This window comes from Astatotilapia calliptera, chromosome 7 (assembly GCF_900246225.1).
Source record: "Astatotilapia calliptera chromosome 7, fAstCal1.2, whole genome shotgun sequence".
NCBI classification, from domain to species: domain Eukaryota; kingdom Metazoa; phylum Chordata; class Actinopteri; order Cichliformes; family Cichlidae; genus Astatotilapia; species Astatotilapia calliptera.
Genome location: NC_039308.1, coordinates 56,936,915 through 56,964,443, shown reverse-complemented (window position 1 = coordinate 56,964,443; position 27,529 = coordinate 56,936,915). Strand labels below are relative to the sequence as shown.

The following is a 27,529-nucleotide window of genomic DNA, read 5'->3' as shown; positions in this document are numbered from 1 at the left end:
GTTTTTCAATATTGTATTTTTAAAAATATTTTGAAATACAAAAATGAAAAAGCACAGATAGCGTGAACATGTTTAGGAACCTGTTTATTTAGTGTAAAGCATTTGGTGCTACAGAAATAAAATTTGCTTACTTATTTAGCTTTTTACTCAGCAGAACAACATCAGCGCAACAGAAGAAGAATGTAGAAACACAAGCATCCAGTTCCTTCCATGTGCAACCATTGCTAAGAAATATTGTTTAGGATAGCAGACAATAATGATCGCAAACACAGTCATACTGTAGAAAACTCATACATAAACAATTGAAAAGCAAAACCTTAACTTAAATTTAACAGTATTATTTTATTTGACCATGTTGTCTTGGCAGCCTTGAGCCAATGTTCGGATAGGGCACCATTTACAACTGTGCTGTGAGCACTTGTATTCACCTTTCCTGTTTTCCGGCTGCAGCACAGAATCCACACGCTACTTTATTTATAATCCAGCCAACCTCAATGTGTAACTCTTGCCCCATACTCTTGCTCGCATCACACAGTGAGGTCACTTCCCTCTGCACCTCCAACACTGCTCTTGCATTCCAACATGGCTCTAGGACAGCAGCCCAGCAAAGCTCTATACTCCTCAAATCACAAAGAGGCCCAGATCAGAGCAATGCTGGATGTGAGCCAGAATCCAGGCCCTCACAGCCCAGGCAGCTGGGGGCAGCCTATAATAAGTGGGAGACAATGAGAACTAGCACACCTCCCACGCTTTGCATGTGCATGTCGACTCGGAATTGAAATTAAATGGTTTCATAGGTTTTCCATAGGCCACCCTAATTCCGAAAAGATATAAAAACCCCTAGTGGGTTTAGCAGATGTATAGTTTAACACTATTATTATAAGCATTATTTATAGCACAATTTAAGAAAATATGCGCTATTCATTTCTCTATACTGAGTTTTAAAAGGGCAAAATTAAGGGCATTGATTAAAAACAATACACATAAAGACAAAAAAAGTTTATTTTTTTTAAACTCTGATTTTTTCAAATTCCAAGGGCATTTTAGTATTTTACAAACCCTTTCAAAAAAACCCCATTCAAATGCATCAGACTTGCTTTACTGTAAAACCTGGCAGCTGAATATTTTCTATTCTCCAGCATTTATATGTGTGTGTGTGTTTTTTTTTCCACATGGGAAACTAGACATATTAAAGGTATTCTGTTTTAATGAATAATAATGAACAGTTCACTGTGATGTAGATGCTGGTGGTGCTTTAATGGTCCCTTGTAGCCTCTTAAGCCTTTGGTGATAAATCTTACGCAGGCTCACTCGTATAACTAAAACCCAAACCTCATTCAACTTCACATCCATCAGTGTTTGGCTCAAAGCGATGACAAAGCACTTTCAATTACACCAGTAACTGACTCTGGAAACAGTTCATAGCAGGGTCCAACCTCGAAGACTAGGGGGAAAACACAAGGGGGAGGGCAGAATGGCTGGTAGGGCATCCGTTTGACTCGCTCCCAAATAATAAAAAGGGTTGTGTGACTTGGGGACACAAGGGATGCCGCCAGCATTGGGAACCCAAGGACAATTCACCTATTTTGTGTGCTGTCACCCCTGTAGTCTGATTTATGGTTGGGACATCCTTCCTATGACCCATTCTTCCATCAGCTTGGTGCTATAAGGATACTCTGGTGATTAAAGGCTGAAGTATCAAAGCGTCCTCAGTCAGGGCTCTTGTCTAGTACCAGAGGGGCCTTGCGCTGCTGAATGGGGAGCGTGGCGATTGGGAGGGAGAGCGTTGCAGCAGCAGAGGAGTGCCATTCTTAACCCAGAGCACCAGAGGATAGAAGAGCCTTTTGAGAATCCATCAACTGTAAATGCTTCATTCCATAATGTTGGTGTTTTCTTTTCCATTTTTCCATCCCAATTTGTAATTATATTATGTCGAGTGTGTGCTCTCTAAAAGTTAACATGGCACTGTTTAATTGGAGTGATTTTACTCATAATTGCATGATCCTCTCTACCACTTTTGGCTTCCACTTTGTTTGAATAAGCAGGCTAATTTCAGAATCCATCCTCAAAATTAATCAGTATAGCATACTTAATATTGAAGTTCACAAATGAAATAATTGAGAAAATGTAAATCTGCTTTGAATAATGGGAGCCTTAATCATCAACAAAAACAGTATCCTAAACAATGACAGCATCACCCTGGGATAAGGCATCAACAGATAAGTGATGCTAATTTCTCTCTTTCTCTCTTTAAAATGCCTTTATTACATAAATAAAAACAGAGTCTGATTCTCCAGAGTGCCTGATCTTTTTAAAGCACCTCTGACTCCAACCCCCCTGATGAAAGGCCCACACTAACATCAGGAGTCCAGAGCCTTTACTCTCTAACTTCAGGCAATTATGACACAGAGGAGATCTTTGCCTTCTGCACTCCAAAAGAAGAAGAAAAAAGGCATCCCTTTTTTCTAAGCTTAGTTGTAAAAATAAGCTTGCTCTCCTCAATTGCAGTCACCCCGTGCCCTTTGCAATAGCAGCAAGGATGTATCGGAACAAGCCATGGGGCAAAACAAATCACTTGTGATTTACAGAATTATAAAGATTTTAATAGCTGCAATGTTTCTCTCTCAGATTGGTCTTTATTTCCAGGAGTCAAAGTTTCCTGGGTGCCGCAGGCTTTTGAAAAGCAGTAATTGGCCAACAGAGAGACTTAGGATCTCCCTGAGTGATTGAGGGTATTTGTTGCTATGAACTTGAGGCTATCACTCTAAAGATCACAGGTTCAGGTTCTTAGAGACTGCAGCTTGTCAAGCGCAATTCATTTTGCAGCTGTGGAAGTCAGGATACTTTTCCACGCAGTTTTGTTTAAAGTTTTAACCTTTCTCTGGAACTTGATGGTGGTTCTTTTGCTGATTAGTAATGTTTGCAAATAATTCAGAATAAAAATATGGTCCTCGGGTTTGTGACCTAAAGACTTTTTTGAATTAAAGCAGAGTAGCTATTATAAGGAGAAAAATGAGTATAATCCTGTTGTGTACGAAAAGAGCATCCTGAAGGAACAAAAGACAGATTTTTGAAGTATAATTAAAAATCATTTTTAATTTTATTTTTTATTATGCTGTAAATGAAGCAGCCCACCAGTTTTACCATAATTACACACTACATACAGTTGAATTTAAAAGCCATGCATATCTGCATACATAACTAAACAAGTAAACTAATGCTGTCACATAAAATAAATACAGAATCAGGCAAAATTGACAACTATTAAAAATTCAACAATATAGAAAGTATATCACAATATATAAAAAAAAATACTGTTTTCATCATATAGAGATTACGTAGAAATTTACACACTTTTTAAATCAGTTAATCTAATTCATTGGAGAAATGTATTTGTTACTCTTTTTAGATAAACCGATAAATGATACCTCGCACATCTGCAGAACAATCCCTTAATGTTGTGCTGTTAGGAAAACAAGTCTGGCAGTAGCTTAGCTATATTAAGGAAAACCACCAGGGAGGCATAATCGAGTTTGACTCTCTACCGGTGGTCTCCTTGTTAGTGTTGCGAGTGTCAGAACTGACAGTGCAGGTAGCTCAAATGCCACTTAAGGTTTTAGCTTCAGTGGCTTTTGGAAAGAAATGACCGTGACCTGTGTAGCTTGAGCCCACATCCCACACCCTTTCTGCCTGACAGCCGCTCAATGGCAAGTGTCTGCCAGCATGCCGAGGGGAACGCTGCCAAGCAGCCGGAGATAGAGATGATTACCACATCCCTCTCTCCCTCTCAGCCTGTTCACTGAAAACTGATACCTACTAACAAACTGCTGTCAACATGTTAGCGAGGCAGAGAGAGTGAGAGCAGTAGTATGTGAAGACAGAGAAAAAAAAAGGGGAGAAAAAGAGATGTGTGGGAGAGTCAATGTGAGGAGTCCAAACAAGTTAGGATTAATGACATTGAAACAAGTTTTTTTTTTTTCACTCTTTCAGAGCTAACACTGTTGTGGCAGACTTGAAGAATGCAATCAACACCATAAAGAAAAGTTGGGTTCGGTAGGCATTTACCTACAGGGTGATGATCAAATGATGAATGTCAGACAGTGTAGTTGTAAGGTCACAATTTGTCAGGCTGCTGTGCTCGTCATACAAATGCAGTTATAAATTCAAAGTTAGGAGAAATTATTTCTCATGTAAAACTTTTACCCTTTTTTTTGCTACTCTAAAAATTATAATTTCTACACAATGAATACTACATTGTCATCGAGTTTCTGTGGTGTTGTGCAGATATGCAAAACGCTTCAGACCTTTAGTCCAGTCACTTAAAACTTCGTCTTTCCCGCTGAGTGGAGAATAAATGCAGTTCTTCCAAGGAGGAGTTGAAAATGTCATTGTTTTTGAATAAATCCCCCACTGCGCCACTTTGGAGTCTCACATTTAAGTGAAATAAAGGAAAAATCACAGCTGACATATATTTTTCTAATTGTTGCAGAAGGGTTGGGGGGCAGAAGCAGCATGGAGTAGCTTGAATCATTGGTAATTATAATATTGCTTGCTAATTACAAAAGATTTTGATTGTCTGATTTTGAGCAGAAGGCCTATTTTAGCCACTGTCTTAATACACATTTGTTTTTGAAGATTGGAAATGACAATTATGATAATGTGCGTCGCAGCATGAAATACTTTTGTCAAAGACTGGAAAGCAGGACATGTTAAGTCCACATATTTCTTACAGAGATTCTGTGAAAATGCTATATAAAGACATTTCAGCAGTCTATTCTTTTGATATCATTTAAAAATCAAGGTATTTTATTCTAGGCATGTTTTTAGGACACTATAGATTTGTTGGAGACTAGTGTGACAGGTTCCTTAAAAAAACAAAAGGCACTTTTTGATATGGCATCCAAAGTGTTTCAAGTTTTCTGCTCTTAAAAAACATGTAGATTGCATCGGAAAGCCATGATCGTGCAGTTCAACTTTATTTTCCAGTTTGGCCCTGCAGAAATGTCTGATATTCGTATTTTTCAAATTCAGTTATTATGTTTGATGAGAAAAATAGAGGACAAGAAAGAAAAAAAAACTGTCTGCATTAATTCACTCTGGAACTTTGTTGAGCAACAAGATAAGTATTTCTCTAAAAATCAATTTTCGAGAAGAGACGATGGAAACAAACCTAAGTGCTAGTTTGAACCAACCCCATAAGGCTTCCAGGGAAACCACCAAGCCTAAGAAGCACTTTATTAGCCAGCGGGGGGTGGGGTTGGGGGGGTCAGGAGGACCAGCCCTATCATTGATTGAGGTTGGAGGATGCATCCACAGCTGCACTTTCTCTAAATTTCTAAGAGTAAATATGCACCTTTTGAAGTGGGGGGTGCCTAGGAGCACTCCTCTGCACAGATTGTGTGGGTTTCTGTGGGGAGCTGTAGTTACGGGAAAGATCAATGGACAGGGCATTAGGGGGAAGAGTACACTACACTGTCCAACCCTCAAGCCTGCAGAACAACTCAGCAGCGCCTACATGGTCAGAATTATTGAGCTCAAGGCAGTTTAATTCTGTACAGTGTTTTGTGAGGCTGAACGTTTTCATATTGTTTGTATTGTTTTGCTTCCACTTTTTTTTTTGTGTGGTTGCAATGTTGAGAAAATCCTTCGAGTCTGGAGAACGAAATGGTCTTTGAATACTTTCACAGTGGCCCTGCATGCTCATGCTTGTAAGGTCGTTTGCATTCATGCTGTATGCGTGGTTGTACATTTTTTTTTCAGTGTTAGTTTTACAGACATTGTAATTTCTTCGTTTTGTGTAAGTAGACATACTCCTCATCAATTCTACAACTTTTACAGCAAAAATTGCACAATATTTCTGACTGGAATAGTATTGTGTGTGTATAATTACTAACTGGAAAATGCCTTGGCCCATTTTGTGAAAGCATGGAAAAACCCATATCCTGCGCATTGTGTGGGTGAATATGTGTACTTGTGGCAGGCTTTAAGTGCATTAGACTTGTGCTGATTACACAGCTTCCATATTGTGGTTTGTAAAGACTTTGGAAAAGCCTTTTGGGGTAACCACACTTCCAGATGAGGCTAATCTGTTTGTGGTTGGTACAGAGTGATAAGTGAGCAAAGTTTGTTTTTAAGCCTTTTTCTCCCCCACTTATAACTCAGAATAAGCCTCAAACTCAAAATTAAAATATTAAAGCCGAACTAAGTAAACATTCACATTTAAGTCCGTGCAATTAAAACATCTTTTCAATTGTTATTTCATTCTCATTTAATTTTAATGCTCTTCCCTAGGTGAGAATGAGAGTACCAACATATAATTTCCTCATAGTGTCAAAAGTGTTTGCGCTCCCAGATGTCGCCAAGATTTGGCTCCACCAGGCTCGGAGATGTAGCCAGAGAGAGTTCGCTTTTACAACCCCTGTCACAGTCCACAAAACACTGTGTCACTCAAGCACAGCCTGTGTGGCAACTCTGGCATTAATGGAGACGTTGACATCTTCCGACAGAGTGTTTATCTAATACTAATGCTAAGCAACCAGAGCCAGTCACCCCCACACGGAGCCATCCAACCCTGCTGCAGTTCTCAGCGTCTGGCAATCACACTAGTTTTCCCATTCATCCCTCAAGACTCTTTGAATTCATAACAATGATGTTGCTGCTCCTCTGTGTCATGTTTTCTTTTTCTTTTTTTTCTTTTTTATCTTTAGCCAGATATCTTACCATCACCCACTAGGCAGCCTGACTGCATCACGGGTGCTTAAAGCAAATATCTGATATTACAGAAAACATTACCTGTGAATGCTGGCTTGAATCTCCAGCTCAGGGCCTCCAACTAAAGTTGTTTACATATTTCTGCTGCGGTGTTATTCTCGGCCGTTTTTCTCTTCACCAGCCCCCTCACACATGCAGACTCTCACAAAGGCAGATTCAAAGTCGTGTTAGCAATAAACATAAAATCTGCAAATTGTATCGACACTTCACGAAGGCATATTTAAGGAATATAGTTTTACTTGGAATTCATTCATACACTTCATTATATACTGTAGTGCATGCTGCATATCGTAAGTTCTGTTAAAAACAAGGAAAACTAAAGTTCTTAAGAAAATGTGAGCTGAAATAGTACATAACAGCAAGCAGTAGGTGTTTTGAGACACACGTACTGTGCAGTATACACTGCACAAAAGGCCACACAAATTCCTATATGTTACTATATGTATCAGAGTCTGATGATGGGTTCATGAAGTGTATGGAGCTATCTTTAGAGGATTGATTTCCCATACTGCCACGCAGTTGGCTGCATTTATATTCCATGCCTGTGGCTCCGTGACCCCTGGTTCTCCTTTGATGTGGCAGGGAGAAGCATAAACCTGGATGAGGCAGAGAGAAAGAAGGCTCAGGGATAGCAATAGGTGAAGCAGTGTACAATAGGAGGGAGGGATAGAGATTTTTCTTGAGGTGCAGGTTTCTTGGAGGGCTGGGAGGAAGGAAGGAGGGAGTGTAAAAAGACCGGTATGAGTTTGCAGAGAGCCATGCGAACCAATGAAGCCATCATCTGACAGATCTGTGAGAGTTTGCACTAAGGGCAGGTTGGTGGTGGGTGGGCAGAAAGGAAGCTGGGCTGAGGGAATGGGATCGGTGAATGGTAGGGGGTTGGGAGAGGGCATGACAGTGGCGTGAGCTGATAGAGACGTCAGCGCTGCTTCAGTAATCTCAAGACGGCTGGCCGCAGCGAGGGGCCATCGAGGGGCCCACGAGAGCAGAGTCATGATAGAGTAGACCACCCCGACAACACTAGCAGGGGGCCCGGCAGTATGGACAAATCAAAGCAGGAAGAAGTAATTTTTGAGAAATTACAGAAATCTCCATGGAAATTAGCATGAAACACTTTCTAATCTCTTGCTTTTCACCATGGACGATAGGGGTCAGTGCCTCAAGTTCTCCAGCCCTTGCTTTCTCTTTTTCCCTCGCCCCATCCCTAATTTCATTATTCCCTCTTGATTTTTTTCTCTCTCTCTCCTGCTTTTTATGTATACTCATTTTACAGCCTGACACTCAGAAATAGCCCCTCCCTCCGCTCATATTCTTCAACCATTCATTTGCTTGAACCCTTTTCATTGACCACAATTAAACGTTTAGATTTCAAAAGCAAATCAAGGGAGAGCCAAGCCATGCCCTCAGAGTGACACAGGATCAAGCTGTTGGGCGCTTTGGAGTCTCAGATGGGGTGAATCCCCCAAGATGTGTCCTCTGCACCCTTCCTTTCGTTCTTGTGGTGTCTGTCAGAGCTCAGAACACTGTTCAAATGAATGGGCGGAGTGAGGCACCCTTGGTTGTGACCATGTGGTTATTGGTAATCAACAGCATTTACAGCAATACAATGAGTCCCTAAGCCATAATTCTTCTCATCACAATTGCGCTCGATTTCAATAATACAAGACAAAACGCACGTTAAGAAAATGGCTGCGGAGCCGTATTGTAGACGTGCATACCCGATTTTCAAATTGTTCTGCAGTTTGTTTGGGTCCTTTCATACTTTTGCTGGCGTTAAATTAGTTTTGGTTTGATTTGCATTGAGCCTTTGCATTACAAATTGGTGCGTGTGAGTTTTCACAAGAGCATAGCAACACCTTATTTTCATGTTTGAATACAATGCAAAGACGACCGCAGTGTAACTGACTTAGGAGAATATATTAATTATTATATTGTAATTATTATTGTTTAGGAACATGTATTATTATGCTTATTTCTATTTTCTTGTTAAATATTGGAGCGCAGAGTGTCATGACTATGGTCACGTCCATGATTTATTCTTTGTTGTTGTGCTTTGTAAATTGTTCTGTGTTCATTTCAAGGACAGAATATAACATTTACTTAGGGAACATAAAATGGGAAAATCCTATTTTGATAGGACAAAAAAATATTAAGAAGGCAATATAGCCACATCTATGTCATTTGAAAGGTAAAAGAGTTTTTCGATTAATTGCTGGATGATAAATTTGAAAGATTTTGCTTTTTGGCAAAAATAATTAGTTTGTTTAAGAGCAATTCAAGGCATATCTAAAAGAGATAAAAGAGACTAGTGCAGATAAGGGAAAAAGTGCCATCTTCCTTTACTGTTATATGAAAATATAGAAGCAATTATGCAAATAATTGCATTCACTTACCATAATTACTATTTTTTAATTCAATTAAGTAATTTTATGCACTTTTCTTGGGAATTCTTGTTTTTATGAAAAATAAATTCTTTTGGTTCATAGTCATGTTTAATAATTCCATCTTGTCACGGTCATCCTGACATGTTGGTAAACGATTTCCCCAATCTCACAATATGAAATTACTTCCACACATCTCCCCTTTATTAAATAAAGATGCATGCAAATTGACAAATAAGTACATCAGGCAAAATAGAAATAATGAGCATTAGGGCTCAAAGTAAAATAAGGGCATTTGATTTGCATTACACTGTACGCTGATTCATGAGGAGTAGCTGCAGTGTAACTTTGGTGAAGACTTAATTAGAGTGCTTGCTGAGTTGGACATTGCAATGACAAGTGGTAGAAATGTGTGTAAGATATAGAAACCTTTCTAACCTCTAGTTAAACCTTCGCTACTGCTCTAACAGTTTGCCCTCTAATTAAGTTCCAAGTTGGACTGCCTAGTTATTTCTTTAGAACTAGTCACAATTTTGCTAATTGCAATTGTAGAAAATGACAGTATTCTCCAAAATCATAATGTATGCTATTGTCCAACATATGTCACAAAGTAGCTGCAAAAATGATCCGCTATGGAAAAGGAGAAAAAAACCTTTTATAAAAGTTTCTAAAATTAGTTTTAATAACAGACTCAGCTGTAGATAAAATGTAGATCAGTTCTGAATCATATTTGTTTGCACAATCAGATGTTAAAATGTTTTGAGCCTTATATGTAATAGTATAAACTTATTTAATAATTAAATGTTGTAGTTGAAATTTTATGTGAAATTACTGCTATTTTTTTCCTGAGTTTTGATAAAAAGAAAAAGAAGATATAAAGCATTTAACCCGGAAAGTACAAACATTTGGCAGGGCCTGAGACACCTGCTCTTAGTTGCGGTTCTAGCGTTAATAGATAGATGGCACTGCATGCAAGGTAGAGCAAAGGGCCAGAGACTTCTCTCAACCACCTTTCAGGGTCTCATTATCCGTCCGAAAATTAACCTGTCAATTTATCAATCAACGCCATCTTGAGTTTTCTGCCTCCTGTTTGGCGACTAGCATTACAACGACGCTGACACACTGATAACCAGGAGCTATGCGTTTGTTAGTGTAGTGAATGAGTGCATTATCACTTAAATGACTGCTATGAATCACAATTGCTGCCTGGCTGTTGATAAGAGGTAAATACACAAGCAATTTGATTTTAAACTATATATCTGTTTATGTATTCTTTTATGTGTCAAGAAAATAATGTCAGGGCCAGATGGACAGTATGTCTGCTTTGTTGCACACTGCTATCTCTAAAAGTCTCACACAATCAATCTAAGGCGAGGTTGTACTGTTGACACTGAATTTTCCAGTTTACAACCGTTGCCACCACGCTGAAAAGGCAGATGTTTACACTAAATGACAAGCTTAAATTTAATTTGCAGGAATTGCAGAAAGGAATACCAAATTAAATTTTAAATTTAGAGAATCCTAATTGATCTGTGATATCAATATAATAATAATAATATTAATAATAATAATAATAATAACAGTTAAAAAAAATTCAATAATCCTAAAAGATCTTAGAATTTATTAGTCATCTTGGACACTTCTATTTTATTTAATATTAGGAGTAAAACACTGTTAGATATTGTATTTGTATTTACATATATTTTAAACAGTACTGCAAGCTATTATTTACATCGTTATTATGCATCAAAATTGTAATTTAACAATATTTCAAGGGCATTGTACACATAGCCTAATTCTTCTCTATTGACTTTGGAGTTAATGTTACATCTGCTCTTAGAAATATCTAAAAGGAAAGCGGATTGAAATATGTGTTTGCACGCTCAGCATGCTACACAGTTATAATAAGAACTGGGACATGTCTTTATCTCTGAATGGGTTTTAATGTGATAAGCTAAACTAGACCCTCAAAAATCCCTACCACGTGCAACTGCGGGTGGGGGACCTCAGTTGCTTCGCTTCATTCTTCTTCTTCGCTGCTCTCAGGTCATTAGCCGCTACATGACTGGATCGCCCGAAAATGGAAGGACATGAACAGAACCAGACAGGGGTTGTGAATAGCGGGAGGGACGTTTCTTTTTCCAATTGTTGTTATTTGCAAATGGCCTTATTGTGCAGAGGTGTTAGAGAGGTGGGGGCGCTAGTGAGGAAAAACAGAGGAGAGTATTTTAAAATGCTGACAAAAAGACGACAGAAAAAAGAACACAACATCTGGTAATTTGTTTCAGCAAGCTTAGCCTAATGATGTAAGCAGATTACTTTCCAAGAGAGTGGAAAACGGGGCATAGAGGGGTTTTTTTTCCGGTTCCCTTTTTTTCTCGTGCCCCTTTATAGGTCTGCCCCATTAAAGGCTGAGGCAGAAGCCACCCCTGTACCATCCAGATTGTTCACATTGGTGACTCTATATATGCTATTTGCTGCCATTTGATAATTCACATACGCAAGAAGTGGATTTTGACCAGATCAGAAAATTGCTTGGCACCCAGTAGGAGCGAGGGTTTGTTTTGAAGTCTTTTTTTTATTGCCTTGAAAGGGGAAACTCCCTGACTATTGGAGGTGGGATGTAAGCCACGCGATGCTGTGGGTGCTCTGGGCCTGATTTGCTCCTTCTCCACAGAGAGCAGAGATCAGTGGTATGCCCAGATTGAAAGGGAGGGCAGGAACCTGGCGTGATGAAGGACACTGGCTTCCAGTCAATGTGTGGAGGAGACTGGAGGATGAAACACACCATTAAGACCAATTTAGAGTGTTGCTCTAAATTTCAGCAGGACTGATCGATCCTGACAGGAGGGCATCGTACTGCCTGCCAGATCACTTAAACCACTGCCCCTTGTCTCACGTTGCTTAATGTCATGTCATTGGCTATCATTCCCAGTCGAACACTGAGCTTCTGGATTTCGTTTCAATTACTACTTGTAGGATTACCTTTTATTTTTACACATCAGTAATCAATGAGGATTTTGATAATGTCATAATGCAATTTCAGCATTGCATTCTGCTCTCTTTTTTTCCTCTATTCTTAATCCAAAGTGAATTCCTCTGAGGCTAGCTGTCCTGTTGGTTTATTGATTTTCCTACCTTGCTCTGTGAGCATTGGACAGATACTCGAGAGCCGTGTAAGAAAAGAGACTATACCTTACTTAAGGGTTTAGCCATCACGCAACGCAGGCAGTTTGCATGATAATAACAATAGCTGAAAATGAAGCAGAGTACTTTTTTCAATGCAGATCAGAGTGCTTCAGAGAATCAAATAAGACATATAACCTAAAATGACACACACACACAAAAAACACACACACACAGAAATTCTACATTTTAGTAGCAAGAGAAGAATAAAAGCTTGAAATGTTAACTACAAATGACATGACGTAAATATAATGAAATATAAATTAAGAAAGAAAAAGCAGCACAATAAATAAATGGCATTTATTAAGCCTTCATTAATAACGCTAGTGCTTTTTGCAGTGTATAAAGAAATATTTTCTCCTCTATAGGAGCTCTGTATTGTTGTTATTATTGCAGTGCAACTATCTGTCAGTGCTGTGCTGACATTTTATATGCCATCTATTTATTAGTCGGGCTGTTCATTGAGGCAGCTCAGGTTAAGTATCTTGCTCAGTGTCTGACTGGAGATATTGAACCTGTAGCCCTCTTGTCCCAAGTTCAGTTCCCTAACCACAACCAGTTTGCCCCTTTGAAGGATGAGGTCTCAGGAAGAGTGGTGCTATGTATACCACACAGACAGTGATCTATTCTGTGTCTGATATCATGTTGCTCCATGTCACTGACTGATGTTACCTCCATCCCCCCACCCCACCCCACCCTTGATGATTAGATCCATGACTGTGCCTACTGTCCTCTTATAAAATCAGCCTGTTTCTTTTAACCCACAAGATGCCAAATCCTTTGTCAGAGGGAAAAGGGTGAGCAAGTGAATGAGCGAGGAGAAAGGGGGAAACGTGAAGTTATTTTAAAGGATGTTATTGCTTCAGTCTTTCCGTCCTTGACAAATGTTCTTCATCTGAGCTGGTGACATGTCCCACTGTATAAGTGGGTTATGAGCTAGAATGTAAGTTATGTAAGTCACAATGCTTTGAGACATCTGCTAAGCACATTCATATGTAATGAAACATAATGTAATAAAAATAATGGCAGGAGCATAGAAGATTTATTTCCCATTATAGGCATCCTTGCTATGCTTTATTGCAAGCTTCCAAGAGACAACACAGGGATTTCTTTTATGGAAAGCTGGTCTGCACACACTCACTGTAAAACTTCAAAAAAAACCCCCACCATCATGTCTTTTTTTGACATGGCCTAAAGTTTGCATCTGCACATGCAATACAGTGATAATGTCCACATGGCAACATAGAGCATCACAAATGTTGGATATTGAACCTTATAACAGCTATAAGAAGTAAGTAACACAAGTCAAATATCATTTTAACAAAACTGCACAAATATTCAGATACTGAGCCTGAATTTCAGTTTGGTCCATGATGAGGGAGGTGAACTAGTAGCTCAGTGTACCTTTAATGATTTGCCTGGTGCGGATCTTCGGGGGCTGTCTATGCCACCAGCTGAGGCGTTAATACAAATATAGCAGATAATTTGTGAGCTAACCTGTTTTTAAGTGGCTTTCTCCAAAAGTGTGACTGGCAGGTGGGGAAACATGGAAGAAGTAATTAGATATTTGCTGGTGCTGAACCATCCTGAGAATTCAGAATTTTCAGATGATACAACTTTCATGTCAAAAGATTTTGACAGTGGAGTAGTTTTATTGTCGTTCATTCATTTATTGAGCATCTTTTCATCGATCGGTCTGTTACAGTTGTTATTTTTGAAATAAAATACAAGTCATTCTACACAAAGAAGATCTTGTTAAATAATCTCATTAACTTTAGCTGTTTTCTTCTAAAAAAGAAATAGTAGGGCAATTGATAAAGTCTTAGCTCCACCTTCGCCGCCTCTCCATTTTGTAATCACAGGCAGTTTGGCAGCACAACGTAATTAGTTTGCACGCCAGATTTCCCATGAGCCCGAACCCAGCTAAAAGCCAATCCCTTCCTCATCAGCAGCCCAGAGACTAAACACCTACTTTATCTGGTTCCCCCAAGGCTGTCCATCCATGGGGAGTCAGGGTGCCCTCAAAAACATTTCCACTGAGGGCTCCAATGCCTCAGGCTGATATGGGTGAAACTTCAGATGGCAGATGGCACAGGGAAGGAAGAAGACTATATTTTTAAGTTAGAACTGCCAAACAAAAGTGGAACATCATATATCCTAGAGCTTTGTGTCCCAGGGCTGGGATTAAAGCATGAAATATATGTTTAGAGAAGCCACAAATGTCTTCGTTTCAACTGGAACTTTAAATGATCAAAGTGCCTGATGTGTAGAGGCATGCTGCAGGGTGTTTTATTTATTTATTTATTTTACATTTTCACCAGTTGACAGTAAGAGAACGTTTCACAGTTGGGTCAAATGTCATTATTGATTAACGGGTGAGCTAAAGTTGGAGCTATTGGTTGTATGTGCAGTGCTTTATATTATATGTACGTCAGTATCACAGCATAATGTCTGCATAGTCTAACAGTCTTTTTAACTGAGTTTGGAAGGACGGACTCATGAAGGCCAGTCTTTTTTCTTTTTCTTCTAGTTTACTCTTTTCATTGTAAGTATTTGTAGATATGCATACATCTGAATTACCTCTGCCAGTCAACAAGAAGTGATCGGGTAGTTTTTAATACCACTAGGCCCATCTGGGAGAAGGACCCTTTTCATTCGACATACTTGGCTGCCTGTCGCCTCACCATAATGGGCACACTGAACGAGCTCTGAAGCAATAGCCAATTAAATGCCTTGAAGGGGATGCCTCGAGGCCCTGCATGAAAGGCTTCAGGTGTGAAATGCTTGTTTTTCAAGAGTGCTGCAAATGTTGGCTGCTTTCAAGTTTGCTATTGCCCTGCTGGCTTCCCCTTCCAGCCCACCCCAGCAGCCCTTCTCATGTGGAGGAGGGTAGAGGGTAGAGGTGATGGGCAAGAGAAGACCACTTAAGTACAATTTTCTATTCAGCGTTCCAAACCTGTGCACTCTCATGTTTTTCACCGCTGCCTCGTAACAGCGAACAGAGTTTCAGGTGATGCAGACAATAGCTTTTTAGCGCACAATGGAGAGAAGAGGAGAAGCTGAAGGGCAGACGGGGGGGAGATATGGAAGAGACAGAAAGTCTGCGCATGAATCCAAACTAAAGGCGACAGTGGTTGGGTGATGGCGGGGTTGGATGGGAGGGGGCTTAAAAGGAGATGGATTGTTTGCTAATTGTGGTCATTTCTGACCAGAACACGATGGTTCAATGACTACTTTAATGCGTTATTGAATACAACAGAAACTTGAAATGTAATTGCGAGAGAAGCTTCTGTTTTAGAAATTTGTTTTCAGCTCTTCCACTGGAGGGAAGAATGTTCATTCACAGCTCAAGTGTAAGAATAGACTGCCTTGTCTCCGTGCAATAAACTGTTGTTAGCGCCATCATTTACATCTGAAGTGTTACAATCAGCATGAATTGAAGTATTTACCCAAACAGTTATATTTCTAGTGTCAGTTCTCCCAACACAGAAACCCCCCCCATCTTAGATCATTTAGGAGGCACATTAAAGGATGCCCAAAGGCACTAAGAGGGAATAAATCCAGGGGATATTAATCTTATTAGGATCATACATCACCATGGTGTCAGGTGAGGAGACAAATGAATGGGCGCCTGTTTATCTAAGCTAAGCTATGTGGTTTACCTAGCCATTGCTCAGGACACATATTGCCACTAATAAATTGGTTACGTCTGAACAGAATGATTGTAAGGAAGTTAAGGGACTGGCTTGTCTGAGCTCTTGCCACTATAGGCAGCCATTCTCACATCCCCCTTTTTATCTGTCCAGATTGGGAGTGCCCTTTCGATAAGATGAAGAGAGGAGAAATCAGAATAAATGGAGTCCATTAAAAACCTAATGCATCAACTGCTTGATGAAGTGATTAATACACAGGCTGGGATTGTGATTGATTAAAGCATTTAATCAAACAGTTAAAAAAGCACAATTGGCAGTAGTGCATAAATGTTTTGGATTGCTTGAATGTATAAAGCACTGCATAACATTTTTTTTCCTCTCGAAAATTGCAAAGATCTGTAACATTTAAATGAGTTATTTTGGAGGGTAAAAAGAAGCATTTCTACATAAATCACAAATCAGAGCACGAGCATGCTCGGATTTGTGAGAAATGTGGCTTGCTCAAATTGTGACACAATTATCCCCCATTAAAAAAAGAGCAGTGATTGACTTAAGTGGTAACACGAACTCATTAAAGATCTTTTAAATATCCCCAAGTACACTTGCAGGAGGCTTCCACTTAGTAATCGATGACTAAAATCACTTGCAAATTCTAAGCTGGTGGATGAGTGGGCAGTGACAGGCTGGTAGCAACATTCGTGAGACTTAAATGTCATTCAAATTCACTAATGCAAAGGGAAATACATAGAGCAGATTGACACATCAAGCTCTGTAAAGTTCAAGCTTGATGTATAGCACATCGAGACAGGAAATTACAGATGTTGTAATTATCAGCAATGAGTGACCTCATGTGCTAAATGGTGTTGGGTTAAAGTACTTCTTCTGTGCTTTTAAGATGTGTACCACAAGGAAAGATTGGCATGTATCTGCAAATGGCATGCTTTTATTAAAATTAAATGGCGAAAATTGTGAGAAAGTAATGTTAAGAATAATTTCCAGTCAGAATAAATGTAGCTTTTCATTCACCTTCATGAGAAAGAGAGTTGAGAAGAGGGCACGTTTATTCTGCTAATTGTTTTCTTGCTTGGAAATAATCAGTCACGTTTATTGTGTATAAAAAAAATGCACTGTTGCTGACCAAAGGTAGCACTGCTCCAAATTCAAACGGAGATAAATGCAACTGTTGTATAACACTTTGCTTATTTATAGACCTCAAACCTGCGTGTACTAAGCTTCATGTGGCTTGCTGATGTTCATGGAGCTTTTTCTGTAATGGCCTACAGCAATGTGAAAGAGGTAAACCACCAGAGTTGACTATAAGATGTATGGCGAGGCTATATTATAGAGATATCCTTGAATCAAATAGCGCTTCTAAATTATGCAGCCAGTTTTCTGGATTTGAACCTAACTGACAGTGTTTTATAAAAACATAGGAATAAAAAAATGAGTCATGGAAAGGTACTGAAAGGAACTAAATACTGTACTTTTTTACTACACTAGATTTATGTTATAACTGTAGGTCCAGGGTACTTTCTGGATTTTCTAAATCCAAAATGTCAGATCCATACTGTGCTGTATAAAGTAGTTAACCCTTTCATGCATGAATTATGACAACCTCAATCCAGATTTTTTTCTAAAGTATTTTTATTCATCTTTAGGCATGAAAAAAAAATTTGAACTTCATTTTTTAAACTTTACTCTACTTTTCAAAGAGTTTTTTACATGTCCCTGCCGGCAGGGTATGGAGTGACACTTCAGTGCCCAATGTAGTGGTTTATGTGCAAGTATACCATCAACACTGAGACAAATACATGAGAACAACCTTTGAATAGCTATCCACTGTAGTGACCACTACGTGTGAAAGGGTTAAAATATCTTCATGTCAACCATCCCATCAGAAATATTAAGCAGATATGATCTTTCATTAAACAAAACCCCAAAACAAAAAAACAAACAATGTTTCTATAGTGTGCACCTGTTCCTAACTTTCAAGTACCCATTTGAGTGCAATATCTTTTAGTTTTGTCATATTGCTGTTAACAATGTGGACCTGAATATTTCAAGGTTTTTTAGCTCTTTTCTGTTTAACCAGACATTTCTGTGTGACAGTGCCCCTTCTGCCAGTGGGCATTTTGAAATCCGTGGACTTCTAAAGGACCACCATCTTTGATCCTGCGTTCCCTTGTCCCTATAAAGACATTTCCAAAGACACACATCCCAGAAACAGAAATGCAAATAACAAACATACATTACAATGTTCTGTGCTGTTTTTTTCTACGTATGTCTTTATCATTTATCCTGAAGTGGATGGACACATCATTGATAGAGTTGTTTAACTAATAAAGACTAATTTGTATTTCTAGAGTAATAATCGTGTGACACTCAGTCGAAATTACCAGATTCAGTGCATGCTATTTAATCTGAAGTCTCCTAGAAATGAATAGAAGTCATATGAATGACACATGAATGACTTGTTAATTATGCAAATAGAGTGCTGCAGGAACCTGGTAAGTTGCAGGAACTCTGTCATCTAAAAGGGTATGGTGAGCGTGATAATGTAGCGGCTTGGCACGGCTCTCTTGATGTAATGACAGGTCAATTTGACTGGCTTTATGCTTTGCTCCCTGCCTCTTTTCTGTAGACGTGGTTAGGTTTCCCTGCCACTTCCCCCACCCCCTTTTCTCGTGTCCCTTGGACTTTGATTTCTCCTTTGTTCCGCTGGCTCCTCTACTGACACTTCCCAAGAATAAGAGATGCCACACAACCATGACCCTTTCACACCGCACCGATGACCTCTGTCTCTTCCATGCATGACCCCTCACCTAGAAGCTGACAACTTGATTAATTGAAGAATGTTATGATTTATGAGTATCTTCACAGCATGATTAACAAGACAACAGGTGGCAAAACTAAACAGCTAGCAAGAACATTTCTTAAAGGCGAGAAAACAATGGAGGATTATATTTAGAAACTATGTTTTGTCCAACAGTGACTGTCAATTTGGTGAAGCCATATATCATTTTGACTTTTTTGTCTACCACTGCAGTTAGGATATTTTCACAGAAAGGTTTCTTTTGTGTCCGTCTTGTCAGCCCAGTCAGACGCGTGAAGATATGTCATATCCTCACAATGTGGTAAATTAAAGTGCTTATTCAGTGCTCTGACTATCAGCCTAGCACATGTTTGATCCAAAGGAAAGTCAAAAACAGAAACCTGAAAATTCACAATCGAATACATACTAGGTTGTTATGTTGTCTTTAAAACAATGACCTCATGGACATACATAGATATCAGTATTGCATCTCTTAATGGCTCCTACACCACAAGATTACAGATGACATTGTGCTAATGCTTGACTCTGCACAGCAAAAAGTGTCATTTACAGAGCAGCATGTAAGCGAGAACAGTGTCATTCGTGACACAGGGCCAAGTCCAATTGTCTACCCAAAGCTTTGCGAGTTAACTCAGCTGACAGCTTCCTAGATAAATCTGTCTTGTAGTCGAGACACTTAACTGCGTAATGGAAGTTGGTGGTCCAACTCAGGTGACAAAAGGGATAGGGGTGTTGAAGAGGTCATATGAGACCTTCTCATTGACTAAGTCAGTCACAGAGAAGGACTATAGAGTAGGATAGCAGTCTCTTGACATAGTGTCACCAGCAGACTGTCCAGCTGAGCAAAAGCTCATGGTAAGATATGGCCTTTTGTGTTGACATGGATTTCTTCTGACCTTAGCTTCAGGCTGTGACAACTGATGGATGATTGATGGTACTGTTTCAGCTGTGTTGGGAGAAAAGCAAGGAACCTCTTAGAAAGCATTACTTTGACCCAGTGTGACCTGGCTTTAACTTAACTTGGACAACAAAAGACAGTCAGCGGCATCTTTTACACTTTTGTCCCCAATGAAATTTCTGCTCCTGATAATTGTTAAGAAACTTCTTTGTTCCCATTAGGATCAAAGACAACTGTGAAAAAAAGTGTGGCTTTTACACTTCTATGTGCGGTTTTCTCATTTTAGTCTTCTAATATATTCTGTCAAAACCATCACAAGCTGTGAAAGCATATAGTAAGGCTCGGATAAATTTTCGCACTATAATGGCAGAACGACTGAGCAACAGCCTGCGCAACTCTGTGTAAAAAAAATGTTGGGGTGTTGTGTTTACAAAGAGTTGCCGTCACTGAAAAATTAATTATCTGAGAGTCAGCAAAGGTTAATTTTGGTCAGACACCTTTCGATCCAGAGGAGCTGATCCCAGCAGTGCTGGTCATTGCACTCGTGCCTAGCCGAGGTGACACATGCACTGACCTGTGACATGGGCAGTGACAGCAGAGTAAAGTGCGCTGCGCTCCCCTGCCTCACTGTACTTGGAGAGCTTAGAGGGCTCCCAGCTGAGAGGAGCAGGTTAAAGCACAGTGCTACCCTCGTGTCATCAGCCCAGCCGTGATCAGTAGTTTCGTCCTCGACTCTCCGGTCCAGCCACCCACCTCTGTTGTCTCCTAGAGATAGTACTGCCCACCGCTGGTTGCCCCATATGTTTGGGCTGCACACAAGGTGGTTTCTCGGATACTGTGGTTGCTAATTATAAATTTAATTTGCATTTTAATTAGAATGGTGGAAAATTAAAGCCTGCCAGCTGGAGAATTACAAAATGCTTTTCCCTCCCTCCTTTTTTTCTCTCCCAGTTTAGACTGAGCATGACTCTGTCCTGTACTCATTTGTATGAGCACAGCAGTGGCACCAGTTCCTTCCTAGTGTGGGACATGCAAGTGATTTTGTATACTAACTTTCTATATGTGTGGTGAAAACAGGCATATTGTTTACGAAATAATTCATGTCTTCTTTGACACCTCACATAATAAAGTTAGGCATAATAAAATCACAGATTTATTTATCATTCTAAGAACTTATTGAATATCTTCTTCTCTGGCAGTTTGATTGATAAAAGAAATGCTTCTCATGGTGCTCAGTTGATACACTTTCCACTTGTTGGAGAAGTAAGTGATCTGCATGTGTGGGCTGGTAATATCATTCAGTTTCGGTCATTATTTTCCAATCTCCATAATTCGTCCCTTTCCCCGTGTTGTTCCCCCATGGTCATACTCATTCCCTCTCCCTCCTCCCACGGGCGTCCTTGCTCAATAATTGTCATTAATTGATTGACAGCTCTGATAGACCCAACTAACCCCAGTTCTGCTCTCATGTCTATGTTTTAAATGAGAGCTTGTACATCCAGTGACCTTGTCTGCCCATCAGCTCTCAGCAAATGTGAAGCCAATCCAGAGGGTGTCTCACCTTAGCAAACTAGACCATCCTGAATGATTGTAATTGGTTTCTCAATCCATCTTTGATTCTTCTGCATTGTGCATTGGTAAAAGTTTTATTGAAACTCTCATCATATTGCCAGCTATACTGCCCCCTCCTTTAATTTATGACAGATTTGACCATTTTGTAAATTCTCTTGTGGAAAGGCTTTTTACATATTTCCGTTTGTTATTTATTGTGATATTTAGCTTTGCAAAACAAAGGCTAGCATTTTCGATGAACATTAACAGTTTTCCTAGAGAGAGCTCCACCTTTTTTATGACAGCTGAGCCTCTGTTAATATAGGCTTTATAATTTCGTTCTCTACAATAATCCATGCATGTACTATATCCTAGGCACATGTAATGTCTGACATTCTTCCAGGTTGTTTTGGTTTGGGAGGCTGCCAGCTCCAGTTTTGCACCTCTTTGCAGGCCCAGTTTGATGTGGTGTGAATAACATTCAGACATACACACACGCCCTCATTAGCATTCATTCGGGGAAGCAATGCAGGACACCCTCTCTGCTCTGAGGGTGGCATTTGGCAAGGGCCAAATACACCTGGCAAAAAGTCTCCATCTTTTCCTAGCCCATCATGCTCATTACATTTATTTTTTCCATCACGCACACAAAAACAGTCTTTGTTTTACCCAAAACACATTTTCCAAAAATTGCACACTTGTAATAATCACAAATTATTTTTTGTACCAAAATAAGAAATCATTGCAAGTCAGTACTGTCAAATTACATTTAAATGCAGTAGACAATACGTTCTAAAATATATTTATAATGTGAAATAATGCGTTGTAAAGCTGCCTTAGACTAATGATTACAATTTTAAAAAGAAAGCAGTCCAGTTCACATCCATGCCCTAGAGGGAGCTTCAGTAGCCATGTGAAAAAGGCCTGGCAAGACGATCCACCACATTCTCCAGATCTAAATGTGTACTACTCTGTTTAACAATCCCACCATCTCTTTATGTAAGACACATCCCGTGTGCTCCTTGATCTTTAATATTATTGTTCTAGATGCCATTGATGGCAAAGCTCCATCCAAGCTTCAATCTTGGCATCACTGTATAAGGTGATAGAAACTATTTCTTTGTTTTGCCCTGGTTAGCCCACAGAAATAAAGTTTGTGGAAAGTCAGTCAACATTTGAAAGACTGCATGACAATCTTTTTTTTTTTTCCTATTCCCAACTCATCTGTTCAATAATATTCCTTTAGCTGAAAAATATCTTGGCAACTGGCTTTTGAAGACTCCTTTTAGGTTTATCTTTGTGAATTGTCAAATATTTGAGTGTATGAAGTGGTGTGATGAGGTGCAGAGACAGATATTTGAAGGGATTTTAACTCATTTGAGCAATTACATGCTTAACTGGCCCAAGATAATCTGTCATCCAAAGCTTCTGTCTCGGGCTCTCCCTCTCTTTTCCGATCCTCCACTCTCTCATACCCTCCTACGTGGCACAAGAGAAGCTCAGAATAGTAGGATTTAGAGCACAAAAGCTTACCCTGAATGGAATGAAGGCCTTGGAGAAATTAATTGCTTCTAACAAACAGCATGACTGCTAGCATGTTTTGTGTCCCATTCTTATCAGCCTCAGAGGTAGAGGGGTGGGCGATAGGTCTGGAAAGGATGAACCTAAAAATGAGGGAGGAAGCTTACAGGAGTATGCGCTTAGTGTTTGCTTACTTTACTTACTTTTATTTAATGCTGTCCATGAGCTAAGGGAACAAGCATTGGTGTGGTTTATTTAGACTTTATAATGGTCTCAACTGCTGCATCTGAATATAGCCCTTAATTTTTTAATGAAGGAAAAAATAGAAATTTTGACATTTGGAACTTTAGGAAAGCATCTTAATAAATCTACAGCAAATTCAGCTGTCAGTATAGGGACATGAAATGGAAAGAAAAAAATGCTAAGGTGGTGTTTATATGTTATTTTGGCCAGAGAGAGCAATTTTCCCAAAGGGTTTCAATTCATTATACAAGAGACAAATGTTTGGCTTAATGATGTGTGCATAATCCCATAAGGACGTTTATTTCACTTTTAAATCTTAAAATAAAGTTTATATCAATATTACTGTATTTCAAAAAACACACATAACCTGCCTGTAAACCGTGTTCCCCCCCCCCCCCCCCCCCCATTAATAGAAAAATAGCTGAAACAGTTAATTTACTGTATGAACCTGGAGAACATTCAAGGAAGCATTAGAAAGGGCGGGTGTGGGATTTACTCATGTGAGGGTGTGTGGCATATTTGCCCCAGTTCTGTTCTGTGCTTGCTCCCACTCCCACATGTCACCATTCTGTCTACCACCACCAGTGTGGCATCCATCATCCACCACAGACGCCGCAGCACCCCACAAAAGGAAGCTGTAGCATGCACAAAGACATTAGCATTTTTGCATCTCATTACGGTTATAATTGCATGCCAGTGTAAGCAGCTCGCTCTCCATTATCTTGCGTAATTTTATCAGTGACGTTTGAAATGTGTGTTTAAATGTCAATTATTGACTACAAAAAAGGAGTGACCTTTGTGGAGTCATTGCTTTTTCTCTCTCCTCTATCGCCTGTTAAGCCTTCTCTCTCTCTCTCTCTCTCTCTCTTGCTCCCCCTGCTCTCCGTGGTGTCACCTATTTCTTACATCTTACTCCTGTCCTTGTTTTGCAGGTGACATGTTAACTTTTGCCAACAGTAGGTTGTCACATTGGGCAACAACAGTTGGTTGACATGCGTGATGTTAATATACTCCCTGTCAGGAACTTTTCTGATGATCTCATTAAAACCGCTGTATAATAAAGAAGGCATTTACAACACTGACAAAACACATAATGAGAAAACAGTTATGAACTCATAACACCAATTTTACTTAGCATACTGTATATATGATGGTATCTCAGTAACACAGTGGATCCACACACAATGACATTCTATTATCCAGTCACTGATAATTAAAGTAACCAGCTAAAATAATGGATCTTTAATAACAATTATATAGTTGTCTAATAGTTTGGCATTATGTTTATTATCAATAAAATGTACTTACTTTTTCTCTGTTACAATATCAGAATACAGAATATAATATTGAATCTAAAAGCAGCTAACCCACAAGAGATACTATAGGATATATTAAACAGATATACATATAATATTATTTTAAAATGTAGTGCTACTCTTGAAAAGAAAAAATTAATAGCACTTGAAAGAAGAGATAATGTGTAAAAAACCTTTTAGTGTTTAAAAACCTGTTAAATTATGGTCATATAGAGAATCCCTTCCCCGTAAAAGCTCGTGAAACTAATACCTTTATTATTTATTGGATGGCCTGTCCTGTCATATGTAGCCTTCAGCCTTCAGTTTATTTTCTCAAATTATTATACTTTATAAAATACTTGCTAAAAATCGCCACACTTGATGTTTTGATGACATACTATCAACTTAGGTTCCACTTTTCAGTTCCTCTGTCTCTTAATTTCTTGTCCAACAACATCATCAAGAAAATAATTATTTATATATTTCTGAATAATAAAGGCCTTGATTGTTTAAAGTATTGTTTTCTTTGCATAGCTAATGATGCAAAAATACAGTGCTTCTCTTTCATCTGAAATGTCTTGTATTTCTCCAAAAGACTTTGAGTGTCACTGGTGTTTCGTTTCCTCCTGTTTAGAACCCTCTTTAATCTCTTCATTATATGAAAGGTCAGGCCTTGTTTTTCACCTTAAAACTGAATAATAAATGAATAGAAGATCCAGCACTCTTCATTATCTAAGACTTCTTATTTGAATTATTTCTGATAAATTAGGATTGATTTTCTTTAGCTGTACAATAACTGCGCCGCACAGTATTGTTATTGCATTGTAGTATAACATATGGAAAAGAAATATGAACTGCATAGTGTTTCAGCAGAATGAGCAGGCATGTAATTAGCTGACAACCAGAGGAACCACAATCTTTAAGAGTTTATCAAACTACTTGCACTTCTAATTAAAGAAAGCACAACCCACCAGGATACAGTTTCATTTGATCTGATCTGGAGCAGAAAATCTTCCTATTAGCATCCTCCTCCCCATGAATATGACAGTAATTGCAGTCTCACTCTGTTCCTGTTGTCCTTCTCTAGTTGAACACATTTAGCAAATTTACCTCGTACTGTAGGTTATTATTGTGCCATACAGTCTGGGGAATCAAATAAATCACTTAGGTTATCTTATTAATTAAGTCAAAATAAATGTGCTAGAGCTAATTTATTCCATCCAAATACCATGGGATCTCCCACTGCAACTAATGGCATACTCTGACATTTCATAGTCTTAACAAATAACCTGGAGTAATTCATTTAGATTTTTCCAATTAGAGATTATTTCGTTGTGGTTGTAAGACAGTATACATACGTATAAATTTGCATTGTAAGTTATGCACTTAGTTTTGTTGCATTTTCTTTTGAAGTCCTGCTAGTGCTGTATTAATTAGGAACTGTCTTACCTTAAACTTACTATAAAATAGTTTTTCCTGAAAATTGCATCAAAACATCAGGCACAAGCGTAGTCTAACAGTCTAACAGTTATCTCATAACCTTATATCGCTCATTTGCATTGCTCATGCAGAGACCTGTCATTTTCTCCAGTTAGTAATTTATCAAGCACTTCCCAAAAATAATACAAAGCAAGCAAAGAGACAGTGTAACTGTATGAACCTTGCACATTTCTCCTGCCCTCACCCGCCTCCCCGGCCCTCAGTGGAATAACACTTGATCCATAGCTCTTGAGTCTTTGTCCACGCCTCCCTTTTATGGCCTGTGGGCTTGTGAAGACCCCAAGTCAGCCATGCTTATCTGACCCTAACCTTGGCGTATGGTGACCTTGACCTGCACCTCACCCCTTCCTCGTCCTCAGGGCTACATCTGTTCCTTTCCCTAGGACACCCAAGTAGTTAGTGATATTGAAACATCACCTTGGGGCTCCATTTGTTTTCTCTGGAGAGGTCAGTGAAAGGTTGTCATTAGGACTGAACTTGATCCTCTGCTTCCCCTTAAATTGGTCCATCCATGCGAGAAGTGAGCACACTGTAAATAATGAGCATATAACGCAGAACATGAAATGGAATCGCAAAACTGACACCCTATACTTTTCCTTTTTATATTACAGAGATCCACTTGGGCACAGTGATATGTGCCATAGTCACAAAGTACTTCTATAAACCCAGAGACACATCTAGCACAAACATTTAGCATGTAAGGCAGACAGTGTTTCATAGTGGAACAAGTGATCTCACCCAACATTTTTTTATACCCATAGCTAAAAGAATGCACAGCAGTTATTCTTCTTGTCTCTTTTTCTCAGCAAGCACTTGCAGGAGCCACAACTGTCAGCCTTACGTTTGTCTTGGCTGTAATCATTTCAACTCACTGGCTTGTCCCAGAATGATATGTTGATTGGGATGCCCTTTATTATTTTGCTTAGTGTTTCAGCATTTCTGTGAATTGGCTGACCTTTGTGGGAATCTTCCTGTTATTCTCTCCAGACGAAACAGTCATCCCTGCCACGCTATACCATGGGATACAAAGTTCATATTAATATTAATGAAGACACACCTGACAGTGTCAGGTTTTAATGGATACTTTACTTTAAAGGCGCCTAACATCACTCAATGCGTGATTTTATTTTTTCGAGGAATCATTTTTGATAAATCACAAGAGAGACTGAAAGGGTTTATTCTTTCCTGTTATCCAGACCAAATTCACACAAGACAAGATAAAGGGAAGATGTGTTTGGGAAATTAGGGGGGGAAAAGAAGCCCTCACAATGGTATCATGTTCGCTAAGTACGTGAAAATGTATTTTCTACCTCTATCAGTCTCATGGTATCATATCACACAGAAGTCAAGGGGGAGGCTAAAGGTTACCTCTCTGAAACATGGCATTGATCCTAACACCTGACAGCATCTCTCTTTGTTTCTCGTTCTGTTTTGTTCTTTGTAATTATAACAGTGCCATTTACTGCTTTCAGTGCTCTTATTTTCAGTGTGATACAAAGAAAAATCACAAGAAAAGCAAGAGGCAAGAAATGCTACATTATTGTTAGATGTACTGTATACCCAACGTGTTATCAAAGACAGTAGTTTAGGACAAATTATTCAATTTTCTTATTCTCTCTATTACATCGACCCAGACGTAAGGCTGAAACCAAAGGTGTTGTAGAGCTCTGCATATCATAAATCAGACCTAACTGACA

At 39.1% G+C, this 27,529-nt stretch overlaps 1 long non-coding RNA gene across 1 annotated transcript in view; it reads left to right on the top strand.

Annotated features, from left to right (window-relative positions):
* Positions 1-27,529, top strand: part of LOC113026831 (uncharacterized) — a 64,847-nt gene that overhangs the window by 19,815 nt on the left and 17,503 nt on the right. The gene's annotated exons all lie outside the window — the stretch shown is intronic.